The sequence below is a fragment of the Triticum urartu genome, chromosome 3 (assembly GCF_003073215.2).
Source record: "Triticum urartu cultivar G1812 chromosome 3, Tu2.1, whole genome shotgun sequence".
NCBI classification, from domain to species: Eukaryota; Viridiplantae; Streptophyta; class Magnoliopsida; order Poales; family Poaceae; genus Triticum; species Triticum urartu.
The window spans coordinates 85,509,761-85,528,313 of NC_053024.1; positions in this window are offsets into that span (position 1 = coordinate 85,509,761).

Consider the following 18,553-nt stretch of genomic DNA (forward strand, 5'->3'; position numbering starts at 1 on the left):
GCATTTCCATAGCCATTCCGAGATATATTGCCATGCAAACTTCCATCATCATCATATACATGACTTGAGCATTCCATTGTCATATTGCTTTGCATGATCGTAAGATAGCTAGCATGATGTTTTCATGCTTGTCCGTTTTTTGATGTCATGCTATGCTAGATCATTGCACATCCCGGTACACCGCCGGAGGCATTCATATAGAGTCAACTTTGTTCTAGACATTGAGTTGTAAGTAAATAAAAGTGTGATGATCATCATTATTAGAGCACTGCCCCAGTGAGGAAAGGATGATGGAGACTATGATTCCCCCACAAGTCGGGATGAGACTCCGGACTAAAAAAAAAAAAAGAGAGAAAGGACAAAAAAGAAGGCCCAAAAAATAAAAAAAATAAAAAATGAGAGAAAAAGAGAGAAGGGGCAGTGCTACTATCCTTTTTCCACACTCGTGCTTCAAAGTAGCACCATGTTCTTCATATAGAGAGTCTCTTGAGTTAACGCTTTCATATACTAGTGGGAATTTTCATTATAGAACTTGGCTTGTATATTCCGATGATGGACTTCCTCAAATGCCTGAGGTCTTCAAGAGCAAGCAAGTTGGATGCACACCCACTTAGTTTCAGTTTGAGCTTTCATATACTTATAGCTCTAGTGCATCCGTTGCACGGCAATCCCTACTCACTCACATTGATATCTATTGATGGGCATCTCCATAGCCCGTTGATACGCCTAGTTGATGTGAGACTATCTTCTCCTTTTTGTCTTCTCCACCACCATTCTATTCCACCTATAGTGCTATGTCCATGGCTCATGCTCATGTATTGCGTGAAAGTTGAAAAGGTTTGAGAACGTCAAAAGTATTAAACAATTGCTTGGCTTGTCATCAGGGTTGTGCATGATTCGAATATTTTGTGTGGTGAAGATGGAGCATAGCCAGACTATATGATTTTGTAGGGATAACTTTCTTTGGCATGTTATTTTGAAAATACATGATTGCTTTATTAGTATGCTTGAAGTATTATTGTCTTAATGTCAAAGGATAGACTATTGCTTTGAATCACTCGTGTCTTAATATTCATGCCATGATTAGACATATGATCAAGATTATGCTAGGTAGCATTCCACATCAAAAATTATATTTTTTATCATTTACCTACTCGAGGACGAGCAGGAATTAAGCTTGGGGATGCTGATACATCTCCGTCGTATCTATAATTTTTGATTGTTCCATGCCAATATTATTCAACTTTCATATACTTATTGGCAACTTTTTATATTATTTTTGGGACTAACATATTGATCCAGTGCCTAGTGCTAGTTCCTGTATGTTGCATGTTTTTTGGTTTCGCAGAATATCCATATCAAAAGGAGTCCAAACGGGATAAAACGGATGGAGCTTATTTTTGAAAAATATGGAAAATTCAGAAGGAAAATCAACGCGAACCAGTGCCCGAGGTGGTCACGAGGCAGGGGGCGCCCCCCCCTAGGGCGCGCCCCTACCCTCGTGAGCCCACCGTAAGGCGGTTGACGCTCTTCTTTTGCTGCAAGAAAGCTAATATTTGAAAAAAATCACGGCGAAGGTTTTAGGCCAATCGGAGTTACGATCTCCATATATATATATATGAAATGGTGAAACAGAGCCAGAACAGAACGCAGAACCAGAGAGAAACAGAGAGATAGATCCAATCTCAGAGGGGCTCTCGCCCCTCCCATGCCATGGAGGCCAAGGACCAGAGGGGAAACCCTTCTCCCATCTAGGGAGGAGGTCAAGGAAGAAGAGGAAGAAGGGGGCCCCTCACCCCCTCTCCTCCGGTGGCGCCGGAATGCCGCCGTGGCCATCATCATCATCACCGCGATCTTCACAACACCTCCGCATCTTCACCAACATCTCCATCACCTTCCCCCCCTCTATCTACAGCGGTCCACTCTCCCGCAACCCGCTGTACCCTCTACTTGAACATGGTGCTTTATGCTTCATATTATTATCCAATGATGTGTTGCCATCGTATGATGTCTGAGTAGATTTTCATTGTCCTATCGTCGGTGGTTGATGAATTGCTATGATTGATTTAATTTACTTTAGTTATGTTGCTGTGCTTCGGTGCCCATCATATGAGCGCGCGCGTGGATCACACCATAGGGTTAGTTGTATGTTGATAGGACTATGTATTGGAGGGCAAGAGTGACAGAAGCTTCAACCTAGCATAGAAATTGATGCATACGGGATTGAAGGGGGACCAATATATCTTAATGCTATGGTTGTGTTTTACCTTAATGAACAATAGTAGTTGCGGATGCTTGCTAATAGTTCCAATCATAAGTGCATAGAATTCCAAGTAAGGGATGACATGCTAGAAGTGGGCTCTCCCACATAATACTTGCTATCGGTCTAGTAAAGTAGTCAATTTCTTAAGGGGCAATTTGGCAACTCCTACCACCACTTTTCCACACTCTCTATATTTACTTTAGTTGCTTCTTTACCTTAACAGCCCCTAGTTTTATTTTCGTGCTCTTTACTTTCTTGCAAGCCTTTTCGAAAACACCTACAAAGTACTTCTAGTTTCATACTTGTTCTAGGTAAAGCGAACGTCAAGCGTGCGTAGACTTGTATCGGTGGTCGATAGAACTTGAGGGAATATTTGTTCTACCTTTAGCTCCTTGTTGGGTTCGACACTCTTACTTATCGAAAACTGTTGCGATCCCCTATACTTGTGGGTTATCAAGACACATCTCCATGTACATTTGGTAAACTGGTTTTATGATAAAATTTCAAAAGTTTGCTTCACTTTGTCAGAAACTTTATGAGCATCTAGACAAGATGTAGCTTGAAAAAGGTAAGCTTTTGTTGAGATATCATTGTATTGCAGCTTACTTACTGTGTTGGGCCTACTTCTTTGCATGCACATAAGTTTGCCCTTCATTTAGATTGAATGCGACAAGGAAAATTCCACAAGACAAATTCTACTTTATATATGAACGGTGTCTTACTCCTATTTGTGAAAAAATAGGTCGCATTGATGCAGGGGGTAATTCAGATATGGTGCACTCCTATATCTTCCTCTAAACATATGTAATGTGATATCTTCCCTTATCTATTATGACTGTGGGTTAATGCAAAATATAACCAATATTATATAGACCAAAGCTAATATTCATGATGTCCTACTATCATTTTATTTTCTTCTATTTCTTACCTCTACTTTTTGCACATCTCCAGATGCATTTGGAAAGTTGGTTTTATGCTAAAGTTTCGAAAGTTTGCTTCACTTTGTCAGAAATTTTATGATCATCAAGACAAGTTCTAGCTTGAAATGTTGTAACTTTACAAACAAAGCATATGTAAACCATGTCGGAAAATAGTAAATGCAAATGATTTCTTAATTCATTAAGGACTTGATTCGTCCGCTTGTAGCTTGGAATATTTGGCACACTGGTACCATTCCACGAATTTTATAGCTTGATTATAATGGTAACTATGATGCAACAGATTTTTCTTTTGAAAAAGAAATGCAACATCTTTTCATATACGTAGAACCATCTTGCATTTTGCAGAGGAACCATCGCTCCCTATTTTGAGCTATCCACGACTGGTTTTAAAGGCCTGACACGGGGACAATTTTAAAAGCCAACAATGATCAAAATATATGTGATCGTGTGTGATGAGCAAATTATACGCATTGCTGTACAATGTCTTTATTTGGCCATGTTGTTATATGTCCCATGTTCTTAGCTCATCATGGAACATGTTTATAACGTAATTGAATTTTCCCACAAATATATGGACATATTGATTTTTTCACATTATACCGTCCACAAAAAACAACATTTAACTTCCATTTCTCAAGTCTATATGTATTTACAAACTTTGTATCATTCCATCAAAGAAATGGACGGGTGTGGCAATACACGCTGTCATGGTCTAGTTGACAATATATGCTAACCGTTATGTTTTAATATATATTTTCGGTTTTTTAGGTGGTTTTGATCTCCCAAGAACATTTAACCTTTGTCGCCACCTTGGAGAAAAGTGACAAGTGGTAGCTCCATTTGGGAATGTTGAAGGACTGCCATCTATATGATCTCAAATGTAGAAACTATCCACATTAAAGTTGTCCACCCTATCGAGTTGATCAACTTTACCTTTTGGATCATCTCAATATGATGTCGTATAGAAACAATATGTTCAAACTACAAAATCTTTAAGTTAGTGCAAAGTACAAAGTGCAAGTAGAGAGCTAGTTTTACCAAACCAGGTCATACCAAGGTACACACCGATGCTCGCAGCTAGTTTGACCAAACCAGGTCATACCAAGGTATACACCGATGCTCGCACCAAACGAAAATAATCACAAAAATGTTGCAATTTTCAATGGCTAATCTCCATTTTTTGTGCGACTTGTTTCCATATAAGCCACCAAAGATAAGAAGGTCCAAGGGGCCTCTCATCCTCGTGTGAGAGCCCATGGGCACCAGCTCTAAGCCTCTAACATGAGTGCATTGTCCCCGATCATCGCTAGAAGTAGTGCGGCGTGTCCTCTTGAGCCAGCAGGTTGGTCTCGCCATGTCGTTCGTCACGAGGTTTGTGAACTCTTTCGCCAGGTGGGCAAGTACGCCATTTTTCGTGGCACCAACCCTTGCCCGGTAACTCAACTTTGTCAGTTTTATCAATGTTGCCACCACTATGACTTTTTTGGCTACTGATATCACCAGATGACGGCTTGGGCTTCAGCTTGCCCTTTCACTTGTCTCCATCTCAGGATTTTTCGTCAAGGTGATTGCGACGTCCCTATCATGCCTACCACTCTTTCTCCATTAGCAGTAAAGGTTTCCATCCATATGGCATAGCTCTGCTGAATGGAAAGCAACAGACCTATGATCTTCTCCATTTAGAGGGTCTTGAGGTCCATGATTGTCTCAAGCGAGGTGACCACATGCACTTACCATGGGAAATTATGCATAGGAACTACTTGAACTTTTAAATGGATATGTCATCCAAAGCACATCTAGGTCAATGACGAGACCAGACAAGAGCATTGCAATGTATTAAACAAACTCACCATCCTTGGATGCCATGATCTCGAGCTCTTTACTCTTGTGCCTTTCTCTCTTGAATGCACTCATCTCCCATTCACATGGTCTTCGCATCATCTGACACATTCTTGACATTGTTGTTGGCCACCACTATGCACATCATCTATGGTGTCACACACCAGAGGTTCACCGCTAGTGCGCTCCTATCTTTCTGCTCTCTAATTAGGTTGTGCTCCATGGACATGAAAAGCACTGCACTTGCTTAATCACATGTGATGAAATTTCCCATTTGCCGCAATTCATGCGGGAGACCACCGGGCCCAAGAGGATCCCATGGACTCCTTCACCAAGTATTGAACTACTTGTAGCTTAGGATCCCCCTCATCATGCTCTATGCATGACTCTACAGGTGCATGCACCGAGGAGTGCACGAGGACCAGCCATGGATCCAGAAGATGATGAATGCTTATGTTGCCGAAAAACATCGATGGTAGAGGTATCTCGTGAATGGCATACTCACACCACAAAATGTTAGGACACACACACGATGTTATTGTGCAACATTCAACTTGCAACTTGCACGTTTGTTTTTCTCTATTTATTGGCATCTACTTGGTCTGTTTTGTTACAAACTCAAAGAGACAAAGACGGGTATTGGACCGAGCTTCACGGCAATGACATGCCAAAGCCGCTCATCCTACTGCCCCTACATTGCTTCCATGATTGCCATATCTCGTGACATCCCACGTAGCAACCATGAGAGCCTATGGAAATAAATAAACAAGCGACCAAGTAATGTACATACACATGTAACATGGCACGTTATTCGCTAGCTAAGGAACCAAGTAAAACCATAGTTCATGCGGAAGATTAACGTTGGCTAAGATCGAAGATGGTATGGTCAGTTGCGGCCCTATGGGAGCGACATGCCATTTCGACGAAGACCTTCTTTAAGATAGGCAGTGGCATGTAGGAGTTCTTCCTTGAGCCTCATATTCTCGGTGTATAGGCGTTGGTGCTCCGAGGTATCCTGAGTTTGTACCATAACCCCTCTACATTTGAGGCAAGTCTTGTTTTGCATAGCCAACATGATGGCTTGACGTTCAGTCTTCAGCCTCTCATTTTCTACCCAACGATTTTGGGTCTCCCGCCGCTGCATCTTGCCCTACATTTATTAATTTCAGGTATGCATCATTTTAATTAGTGGTTACCAGTGTATGATGCCATGTTCATGAGGGGGAATACAATAGTATATTATAAGATCCAATGACGAACAATGCTACGATGTTCAGTCGAGTTTGTACTATTTAACAACAAAGTGTGCATATAACTGCATATCGTAGGTGACCCGTATGTAATTAATTGTGGAAAAGAATGGTATGTACCTTACTGAAGGTGCGTTTGTTTTGGAACCAAAACTTGACCTGCTGGGCACTCATGCCAAGCCTCTCGCTAAGGTCCTTCTGGAGTTTCTCATCTGGATAAGGGCAGTCCCGAAACACACTATAGGTCATGTTAATGAAAATGGATTAGTGCACATCTTTGCTAGGTAAGGAACATAGATTGAGTATGTATTGTACGCTTCAAGTTGTTGGATTTGTTCACTGCATAGACGGTGATAAATGGCACGCCTTGTGGCCATTCTCTGCTCACTATGTGTCTCTCCATCATTGTTGCCGTGGTCTACAGCAACAATGTTGGCATTATCAGTGTTGCCCACAACAGTAGTGGCTTCAAGCAGGCCATCCATCTCATCACTATGGTTGTCCTGGAATAGGTGGTTGTGTTTGCTTGTCATGAAGAGGTCAAACTCATTGTGCACACCACTATTGTACTGCAGCCACTCTCCGCCCATGGTAATCTGTTATCATCAAAAAGAATGTTATTCCCCTATGTAGAACTGAAGGTAGCAGTTAAAACCGCACATAAAAGGAACCGACAGGGATTTCTCCCGACCCAAAAACCCCCACCAGCCCGGAGAACCCGAGTTCTCCACCAATCCTGCCATCCACTAGCATGCACCACCACGGCCTTGAATGAACCTCATCGCCAAACTAGGGCCACCGACATGAGGCCTAGAGGAAGAAAGAGGGAACAACGGACCCGGGGGACCAACAACTCAGCTAAGTGGGAGGGGACTACCTCCACCACCGATGCAAAAAACCAATCGGATGTGGCAACCAGGACAAACCGGGCCCCTACTGGCCCGGTCCATCCCAGATGGGCTCGTGAAGTACCCCTACCATGTTGCAGCATGTCGGTTGCCAACACCGCTGCCAAGATCCCGCCGCCGCCCCATCTCCACCTCCAGGGAGTTTGCTGCCGTGCAGAGAGCCGCATGCCCACCCAAACCTAGATGGGGCCCAAGGGGCCCAGATCTGGGCCTAGCAGGTGCCATCGGTCGAGCTCCTGCACCACCGTGCCATCCCGTAGCCAACGGCCGCGCCACCGCCCCTAAGGCACCCGAGGACTGTGGGAACCACCCCGCCGATCCAGACCATCGCTGGCCGAGCCACACTACCGCAAGAAGGAGCCCCGCCAAGTGCCTAGGGAAAGACCTGCCGGTTGTAGCCAGCACCGCTCAGGCAAGGCCCCAGTGGACCACGCTGGCAGAGGCGGTAGGAGAGGAGGATGGGGAGGGGGCTAGAGTTCGCCCGTCACCCGCGGTGGGCATGAGCAAGCGAACAGGGGCAGCTTTGAAATTTCAAAATTCAGATCCCTACTCTCGACATCTCCGTCTCACGCAAGCCTGATGTTTGCTTCATATAAACATTACTAGATGAATGGATTCAAGAAATACCTTTGACTTCAGAAGTCGTCTTCCTTAGAACTTTAGTAGGTGAAAAAGTACACGAATCTGTTTTGTTCCTACTGAGATATAAAACTCAATCAGCAAAGTAGCTACGACCATCAGAATTTAAAGCCATGAGGAGCATGCAAAATTTATGCCACAGCCAATGATTAATGCAAGCAATAAATTGTATCCAAATATAAGGCTAAGATATGAACATTGCAGCATGGCCAATATATAGGTCATAATTAATACTCCCTCCACCTGGAAATACTTGTCAGAGAAATAGATGTACCGAGATGTATTTTAGTTCTAGATACATTCATTTTTATCCATATATGCGACAAGTAATTCCGGACAGAGGGAGTATTCATTAAACATATTTGTGGAGTCAATGTTGGCATAGTAATAACAATATATTGTATTATCAAAACAACAGAAATTGGGTGGTTTAGTTTATCAATAGAAAAGAACTACTAAGATCGACAATTGTTTGTAGATCTACACGATATACATGGACATAAAGAGCTTTGCAACCAATACTACATACATAGTAGAAAAATCAGGAAAAACCTACAATCTATCCATCAAGTGTCAAGGCAACATAATAGGAAAGAACACTAGTAGTAACGTGTCTCCAAATATAAGGCTCACATGCATGTCTGGATTTTGACTGATGTTGCATGGCCTATATATAGAGCATAATTACTACTCACTAAAAATATATGTGGAGTGAATATTGGCATATTTATAACAATATATTATATTATTAAATCAATAGGAAACTGGTGGTTCAAATTATCAATAGAAAAGAATAGTTGAGGTCAATAATACGTTGTAGATAGAAATGATACACATGGACACAAAGCATTCTTCAGCTAATGCTACATACAGAGTATGTTTTCTTTGTGGAAAAAACATCCGATCTATTCATCAACTGTCAAGGTAGCACAAAGGACACCAAGAGTAATAGAAATTACATTCAGGCCCGTAGAATGCCTGGTTGTTGTAAATATGCCCTAAAGGCAATAATATTTGTATTATTATATTTACATATTCATAATTATAGAGTTTATATTCTATGCTATAACTTCTATGATCCTGGAATATGCCATTCAGTGGAAAACTCGTATGCACATGTGGAATGATAAACGGTAAAATAAAAGGTTCCTTGTCTTGCCTTTAGGACTAGCTCAAGTGTTGTTGGTGATCATGTTTTCCGGATCTTAGTAGATCGTTAAGTGTAACAATAGTCCTAAAATAACATTGAGCTTATGACATTGGAAGAACGATCATATTGAATCGACTCAATCTTATCTGCTATGAATTGAGTTAATATCGTCTATAATCGATTCTAATAATATGGAGTGTTAACGTGTGATTTTGCTCCTTAGACCATGAGAGTACCGTAGTCACTTCTTGTTGTGTGGCTTTGCGGTTGCTCAAATGTCACCTGTAACATGGTGATCATAACGACAACTTACAGGCTCATCGAAAAGTTTGACAAGGGACTAGATAGCTCCAGAATAAGATTTTCTACTTTGATGATGGAGAGATATTCTTAGGGCCCTCTTGATGTGGAGGCATCCACCATTGTCTGGCCATAAATAGGTGACTACATCACGGGGATGCCGAAACACAATAACGAGAAAGAAGAACGAAACAGATAATGAGGATAAAGGTATAGTGAGCATGTGATGACTGAGGAGGATAATGATGCATCCCGAGTTTTGTGAAGTATCGCGAAGCAAAGAGAACATCACATGATAACCAAAGGTTCACTCAAATATCATTCATGTGCTCATATGGGTCGATATAGACATCCACGGTTCCGTTGTCGGTCGCTGAACGAAGGGGTTTCATTCATGTCTGTGAGTTATCGAACCTACGGGGTCACAAGCTTAAGGCAATCACGATCTGCTGAGTGTTAGTAGGATGGGAGTGATGAGAATATATTTTTAGAATTGTTTCATTAATATTCGGAATAGTTCCGAGAGGATCTGGAAGTGTTTCAAGGTCATCGGAAGAGTTTCAGAGAGTATCGGGTAATACCGGGTATTAATGATAAATATATATATAGGTGGAAAATGTTTCTGGGGACGTTAAACTATATAAAAAAGTGTCTGAAAATATTTAGAACACTTTTATATTTAATTTTAAATGAACGGGCCTTAAAATACCAAACCAGAGAAGGGAACTTGGCCCAACTTGGCCCAAGTAGAGGAGCCCCCCCCCCATGGAAGGGGGAGGCCGAACTGTTGGAAATATGCCCTAGAGGCAATAATATTGTATCATTATTCTTCCATATTCATAGTTAAGTGTTTATATTTCAAGCTATAATTTCTATGATCCTGGAATATGCAATTCAGTGGGAAATTCATATGCACGTGTGAAATGATAAACGGATAAATTAAAGGATTCCTAGTCTTGCCTTTAAGACTAGCTCAAGTGTTGTTGGTGATCAGATTTTTTGGATCTTAGGATATCGTTAAGTGTAACGATAGTCCTCAAACAACATTGAACTTATGACGTTGGAAGAACGATCATATTGAATCGACCCAAACTTGTTTGTTGAATTGAGTAGTATCATATGTAATCAATTCCAATAGCACGAAGTGTTAACATGTGATTTTGATCCTTATACCCTAAGAGTATCCTAGTCATTTCTTACCATACAGTGGGATTTGGGGTTGCTCAAACGTCACGTGTAACACGGTGATCATAACGACAATTTACAAGTTCATCGAAAAGTTTGACAAGGGACTAGATAGCTCAGAGTGACATTTGCTCCTCTGATGATGGAGAGATATTCTTAGGGCCCTCTTGGTGTGATAGCATTAATCATCATCTGGCCAGACATAGGTGACTACGTCACGGGGATGCCAGAACACAATAACGAGAAAGAAGAACAAAACCGGTACCGATGATTTCGGTATAGTGAGCATGGTGATGATTCAGGAGGATACCGATGCATCCTGGGTTTTGTGAAGTATCGTGAAGCAAAGGGAACATCACATGATAACCATAGGTTCACTCAAATATCATTCATGTGCTCATAGGGATAAATATGGACGTCCACGGTCCTGCTGTCGGTCATTGAACGAATGGTTTCATTCATGTCTATAAGTTACCGAACCTATGGGGTCACAAGCTTAAGGCAATCATGATCTGCTAAGTGCTAGTAGGACGAGAGTGATGATCATATATTCGTGGAATTGTTTTGGGATAGTTCAGAGAGGATCCGGAAGTGTTTCGGGGTCACTGGAAGGGTTTTGGTGACTATCGGGTATTACAGTTAAAATGTATATAGGTGGAAAAAGTTTCTGGAGATGTATATATATATAATGGCCTAGAAGTATTTATAACATTTTATATTTAATTTATATATCAACGGGCCTAAAAAGGCCAAGAGGTGGAAGGCAACTTCGGCCAAAAAAGGCCCAAGTGGGAAGTGCCTCTCCTTCCCTAGAATAGGAGGCTGAATTGGGAGTAGGCTTTCCCTCCTTGGTGGCAGCCTTCCTGTTCCCCTCCAACCTATATATACTTCTGGTATTGGCTGATACATCCCAAGCGTATCTACGTTTCCAAACACTTTTTCTCTTGTTTTCGACTCTAATTTGCATGATTTGAATAGAACTAACCCGGGTTGACGTTGTTTTCAATAGAATTGCCATGGTGTTATTTGTGCAGAAATAAAAGTTCTCAGATTGGGCTGAAAATGTATGGAAAATATTTACAGAATATATTAAAAAATATTGGCGAAGAAAAGTACCGGAGGGAGACCACCCAGGAGCCACATGCCCAGGGTGCGCTTGGTGAGCTTGTGGGCCTTTTGAGCCTCCGGCAACCCTAATTCCAACTCCATAAATACTTATTCATGGAGAAAACATCAAAGAGGAACAATCATCGCGTTTTACAATATGGAGCCGCCGCCACCTCCTGTTCTTCATCGGGAGGGCTGATCTGGAGAGTTCAGGACTCTAGAGAGGGGGATTCGACACCGTCATCATCATAAACCATCCTCCATAAACAATTCCATGATGCACACCACCAAGAGTGAGTAATTACTTCGTAGGCATGTTGGATGGTGATGGGTTGGATGAGATTTGTCATGTAATCAAGTAAATTTGTGAGGGCTTGATCCCTAGTTTCCACTATGTTGTGAGAGTGATGTTGTTATGACTTTGCAATGCTTAATGCTTGTCACTAGGGCCTGAGTGCCATGATTTCAGATCTTAACCCTTTATGTTTTCATGAATACATTTGTGTTCTTGATCCTATCTTGAAAGTTTTATATATACACCTATTCACTACTGGGAAAGGGCTTATAGGTGAACCCTAATGAGTGGCGGGCGATGTAGGGTACCCGCCATTGCTAATTTTGAAAGCAAGCAGTGGCGAGTGCTAAAAACTGCTCGCGAGCGCTACGCATGTAGCTGTGGCGGGCGGTCAACATTACCTGCCACAACTGTGTGTTTCCTAATTCATGTTCGGCAGGCAAACTACTGTGGCGGGCGATGATCATTGCACGCCACAGTTCACTTCCACATCTGTGGCGGGAGGCACTTTGGACCCGCCACAGCCATATCTGGGCACCACACGCCAAACATTTTCAAATATTTTCAAATAGTGGGTGGAGGGTTCTAGTAGTCGCTCGCCACAGCTATATTTGGTCGTGCTGCTGCCTCCCACGCTTATACTGGGGTGGCGGGCTACTCCATGCGCCCGTCACTGCAACACACGACCTTACATAACCCGTTGTGCGGTAGTCAGATCTCGTACTAAACACAAAACCTTTCTCCCTCCTCTCTCGCTGCCACCCCAGTATAGGCCAAAGAAGAGATGGAAGAAGCCAAAAATAAGCTAGCAGAGGCAGAGCAGGCTAGGCGTCTCCTGCTATCTAAAACTGTTGTCAGTACAAATTTTCCTTCATAATAGCTAGGTTCAAATGTTTATCCAATCAGCATGCCTGTTGTGATGTCCGTGCATCTACTAATGTGGCACAAAATAAATTTTTTCAGGTCATGTAATAACAGCAATTACTTTCCAAACAATAATAGATGAAGCATTGGACATGGTATAGTTCACGCGCAAGCCCAACATTACAAGTTCAACTTCCACATCAAACTCATGTTCACAGATATCTGCACATTCATAGATAATGTCCACAACCATGATTCACTTCAAAGCCAAAAAATGTGAGGAGAGTGATAAATAAAGAAAAACCTCTAGTTCTTGCTACTAGTGCGAGCACAACAAGTCAAGACCATGCATAATTAATTATATTTTGGTCATTTTTTGTGTTCTAAAATGCCGGCCGGTTCGCAGATTGAATGGAGGCAGGCGGGGCAGTTTGAAGCCGGTTGCATGCGGCGAGGAGGCATGTTCAGCCGCCCTGCAGCGAGTGAGGCTCTCTTGGCCGGCGCGCTGGTTCAACGCTTGCGCTATGAGAGGTCGCATATGTGTCAGAGTAATCACTCCCTCTAGTCCTTTTTTGTTTGGGTATAACAAAATTTCGTTTTCCATTCACATTTTACAAGTAAAATTCGTTGAAAAACTTTGACCCAAAATATGATGGGGACTAGTAAACCAGAACAGAGGTACAAGTTTTTTTCTGATCAAAGAAGGGTTTCCCCCTTCTGATTTTCATTACTGAAAACAAACATCTAAACCATAGTATTTGCCCTAGAACTACCAGGTTCAACATCTCGCAACATAAACCCATACAACCATACGCCAAGGAGGTAGTAGTTATGAATTCCATTTTCTCTCCATACCAATTGTTCTAAAAGCTACTTAGTACTTATAACGCGCCATTGAAAATCGGAACTCTTACCCCGCTAAAAATGATATTTTAAACGTGGCTACTCGATCTGTGGCAACTGGCGAGCCACCGCCTCCAGGTCGTTCATCTGTGGTCCCGACCATCAACTCCTACGGATCAAATTATCACAGGAGCTGACTATTCCTACAAAGGTGCGCTCCACCACGTACCCGATACCCGCGCATGCAGAAATGTGCACCTAGGGTTTTAGGGTTTATTTGTTAACAGTGCCTTTACGTAACTCTCATGTGTGCGAGACAGCGAGAGACCGACTGCGTTCGTGCGCCTCTTCTCTTCGTATATGTACTCCATCGTTTGTCTGGTGTCCAAAAAATTATACAGTAGTAATAACTACTAGCAATGTGCCAATGCGTTGCCACACGATCAAAGTAGATTAATACATATTCACCGATTTGATAGAAAAAAGAGTCTAGTTTTGAAATACATATATCACTAAAGATATGTTATGTTTCACTCAAAATATATTCCTTTGGCGGTTTTGATGAGATAAGGGAGGAATGTTGTTGGTTTCAAGATTCGACAAGTGGTATAACTCTAATTTCTACTCTTACTAGCAAGATTCCCGTGCATTGCACGGAACATCAAGATCTTGTGGGAGAAAAGGATGAACGAGGGAAGGCCTTATCTGCAAATGTGGAGAGGAGTGCAAATTGCCATAGTTTCCTTCATATCCGTTAGATATAGATCGGGCGACCTATATTGCAGGATGGCAGGCACGCCATCATCACCGACTATGTTGTTTATAAGAGTAGAGATAAAAACAGAGTTGGTGATGATGGTGTGCCTGCCATCCTGCAATATAGGCCGTCCGATTTATATCTGACAGATAGGAAGGAAAGTATGCCAATTTTGCAAAAAGATACCCATAGCCCTCTCCACATTTGCAAATAATGCCTTCCCTCGTTCATCCTTTTCTCCCACAAGATAAACTACTCATAGAAATGCATCTTGATGTTTCGTGCAACGCATGGGCATCTTGCTAGTTATTGCAAAAAGCCCATGTGTGTGTGTGTGTTGTGAGAGAGAGAGAGAGGGAGAGAGGAGGAGGACGTAGTGCATGTGTGACAAAGACACAAAGAGGGTGTGTGCGAGGGGTATCATCTTAAAATGAGGTGATAGTGTGGGTGTGCATGATCAAGAGGGCGTGTCTCAAGATGGGACGAAAAGTCTACATAGATAAAAGGAGCGTGAGAGAGACATGTAGGCGATAGTGGAAGCACGAGTGTGCGGGTGTATAAACCTATCTGGAGGCTAGTCGATCAATGTTTGTGAGAAAAATATGAGTCGGGCGTGCGAAAGCGAGAGTTTTGTGTGTGCGAGAGAGAGACGGTAGTCGGGAAGGGGAGTGGAAGCATGAGTTGTGTGTGTGTGAGAGAGAGAGAGAGCGGGGGGAGTTTGTCTGATCGGTAAACAAATGAATAATGTTAGTTTTATTACTGGGATGGAGACGGAAAGGAGGCCGCAACAAATGTTGTGTCTGCAGGAGAGAGTAATTTTAGTGGTATAAGTCATATCTAGAGACATATAGGGTGTGTGAGACAACCCCATAGAGAGAAAGACAAAGTGAAAGACGAGTGAGACTATGGGAGTGGCGGTGAAAAAGAAAGCTTAGGTACCTAGTGATACCAGAGAATGGTACAGACGTGAGAGATAATGAAAACCATGTAATGTATAATGATAGGGAGAGTGTGACACTTCTCAAGGGAGACGTCGAGAGACCATGTTTGTGAAGATAGGAGAAACATGAAGTGAGCGTGCGGGTGAGCTGGAGAAAAGAGAATGATAGCTGCATGAAGGAGCATGCGAGAGAAATGGGCGTGAAAGGAGTCAACATAAAAGGGATTCAAATATTTGAATTCGAGATGATGATACATGTAATTCATACTCGAACCAAAATTGATCTATCAAACATGCATACTCATATGAATTCACGCACATCTATGTTATTTAATATGTAGATATTACCGATCCATACATTTTAGTAGAACATAATTTGGTTTAAATTTTTTGAATTCAACCTTATGATTTTGATATCATTGTATTTGTAAATCATATTATACATATAAAGGAGCAGAATTCTTTGTTGTGCTTTTGAAAGTATATATAAAAATGATGTATATAGAATTTTATTTCAATCGAAAATGGATCTTGCCCAAACAAAAATAGAATACAAACTGGATTCAAATTGAGTTGGCACGGTAAACGTGCACTCTTGCTCTGCAAAAATTTGAACGAAGCGGGGAAAGTTGCAGTAACCGCCCAAAACCAAAATCTGCGAGATGGAAATTACTGCCTATCCCTGCCACGCAAAGCCTATCGGCTTGATTTCTATAGGTTTCGATAGGGGTAGGTTTGTAATTTCACTCAAACGTGACATAACCGCCTCTCACCCGGATTCATACATGATGGGCACCAAAACACAGTGTCTCCTCGGCCAAAATCGACTCCCTCCCCGATTCATACACGGTGGGCGCCAAAAACAAACTCTCATAGGCAAATATTCGGTGTATGCGAGATTACCATCCTATCCCCAACCGACTAACACTGCTATGATATAGGAAAATTTAAATGGGGGCTAAGATTGTAAATTTCCTCGCATTTGAGACAAGCGCACCCTGAAGACATGGTTCCCCCTTCCTCTCTCCCTCCATTTCCCAATTCGTACTCCGTGGGCGCCAAAACACCCTCTCCACCCCAGCCTCCTCCGTCTGCCACCCCATCCTCCGCCGTCCTCCTCCACCATGCCGGAGCTGATACCCCGACGCCATCAGCCATTACAAGAGATCGACCTCTCTCATCCACGGCTTTGGACCAGGATCCTATCATCTCGTCCTCTCGCTTTATCCATGCCGTCGTCCACCTTGCCGGCGCCGTTCCCACGACCGTCTCGTCCACCGTGCCCCGCTGCCACCATCTACCCTCCTAGATCTGCTTCCACGCCGCCGACAGCTATTGCTACCGCAGCACCGTCAAATTCTCAGCAGATGCATACACAGCGCCGCACCAGAGGCAGTACTCTTTCGTATCTGCTCAACTTATTTATCACAGCAAGAAAATAATTCGCCACTGCTTTACTATGATTTCTTGTCCATCACTTACTTGTTAGTTGAAAGAAAACATTGTTTGCGAAGTTGCCTTTGTCTGGTTTGCACCTTCAGATCCGCCATGGCACGCTCAACACTATACTCGCAATGCTTATGGTTTTCCCCTTTTATATTCCACACTAGTTAAATGACACTAGACTAAATTTCAAAATTGGGCCAGTCGATTCTTGAGAGCTCAGTCGATTCTTGAGAGCTCGCCGGAGTTCGCCGGTGCGAAGGAAGGGGCTCGGGTGGGGATGGTGGTTGTGGGGCGGTGGTGGGGCCTCGCCGAACGAAGAAAACTCTACGCGGGTGGGGGCGGGGCTGGGGGTGGTGGTGGCGGAGGAACACAGGCGGTGGGGGCCGGTGGTTCGGCCGGCGGCCCGTGCGGTGTTCTGTATGGGAAGCATAGTATGTTCCTTGTCGGGAAGGGGAGCAGGGACATCTGCAGTTAACACCTCTATTGGGCCGGTTCTACTAAATGATTTCGCACTTCGAGTTAGTTTGCCATAATACCCCAGAAATGGTGGGAGCCGCGCGGTCTTTGATAGACTAAACTGATAGTAACAGTTGTGCGCCTTCATATGAATAGAGCTAGCCTATAGGTGATCGATAGGCTGCATATTAGTAGTGGCAAAACCCTATGTTTTCCAGCCAGTTCCGCTTTCCCGATTTATTTATGGTGGTTATGGTGTACCCCTATTATCTACACTACGATCTGCCTACTGGCTCTGCGCTCTCATTATCATGGTTTGGCAATAAACTTTCTATACGGTATATTATGAACATATCATCTACCAACTATCCTTACATCTGGGGCCCCCAACAGGGAGCCTATTTTTTGTGTAGTTGTGCCAGATTATATTAATCTACTCAACATATTACAGCACACATGGGCTCTCTCATCAGAATCCAGTGATAGCACACAAGGGTTTACAGGGAGCCTCTATTATATTACAGTATCCTCTGCATTACAAAGATAATCTCACTACTATTTGTGTTTTCATGCTTTATAGATATTATACATAATCACAATGAATATAAGAATGCACACATCAAAAGAATATTGCGGAAAAGTTCAATGGGTAACAAACTTGGCATCAAGGGATTGAGTACATTGTGGATGCAATGAAACCCACATGCTCCCGACCTATAGATTCGTATTCAGAATATGATCCTAATGACTATTCTGAGCTCAAGGAGTCAAAGGCAGATGGCCTATCTTTTTCACCCAATAAGGTGCATGTTCTAATTTGGCAAGGTTTTATTGGTTGCACATATCTTGCATAAGGTGTCTTGCATTTCTTTTTCTTTGTTGCACCGCCATTTGCTTAGTTTACTCATGATATATGTGAAGATGCCATGCCCATCCATTATCAACACATATTCCATTTGTTGTCATACCATGTTTTTCCATTCAAATGATGGTCTTGTGTTTCAGACATCCAAAAGGAAGAGGGTGATTGCAGAACCTGAAGGAGTACAAGCAAAGTCCTTGAAAAAGGTGGTGCTACTGGAGAAATCACATAGCACCCGATGTATATTGGCGGTAGAACCAGCGCCGCAAAACCTAGGATATCGCAACTATGTTGGTCGCTGCTTTGCTCTTCTGAGTACCTATTGTCCTATCGTTGTCCTTACATTCATACCTAGTGGATTATGTGACATCATTGTGCATTGTAGCTTGCTTATCCACTGTTCGCTCCAAATTATCAGATCTATATTAATGTTTAAATTAATGTAGAATAAACCCAATGCCTATGAAGAAATTTAGTTCTGCATTGTTCTTGTAAGTATCTGTTGTTC